Source organism: Pteropus alecto, unplaced genomic scaffold (assembly GCF_000325575.1).
Source record: "Pteropus alecto unplaced genomic scaffold, ASM32557v1 scaffold5, whole genome shotgun sequence".
In the NCBI taxonomy this organism is placed as follows: domain Eukaryota; kingdom Metazoa; phylum Chordata; class Mammalia; order Chiroptera; family Pteropodidae; genus Pteropus; species Pteropus alecto.
In genome coordinates this window covers 18357647-18358037 of record NW_006441953.1, presented here as the reverse complement: position 1 = coordinate 18358037, position 391 = coordinate 18357647, and positions in this window count along the sequence as shown.

Sequence of the window (391 nt, the reverse complement as noted above, 5' to 3'; positions counted from 1 at the left end):
AATTTTTTCTTTAATATTTGCATCCATATTGACAAAACTAGTTCATCTTTTCTAGAAGAATCAATTTGACTTTGGAGCAAAAGCATATCAGTTTCAAAACTACATCAATAAAGTTAGATAAATTCACCAATTCTTGGGGTGCATAAATTGAAAGGAACTCAAAACTAATCAATGACGATGAAGTGTCTTTGCCTTTTTTTCAAGTCTTTGCAGCCAATTTACATAACACCTATCAATTACTATGAAGTGATTTGCATATTGATTCATGTTTTAAAAAAGCTATAAAATCATTATTATTGATTCGTATTATAAAAGTATCAGTTTCAAAATAAATTCTCATACCTGTCTGGCTAAGTCACAGATAAGCTTTCCTTACCTGTAGTTTCAAATT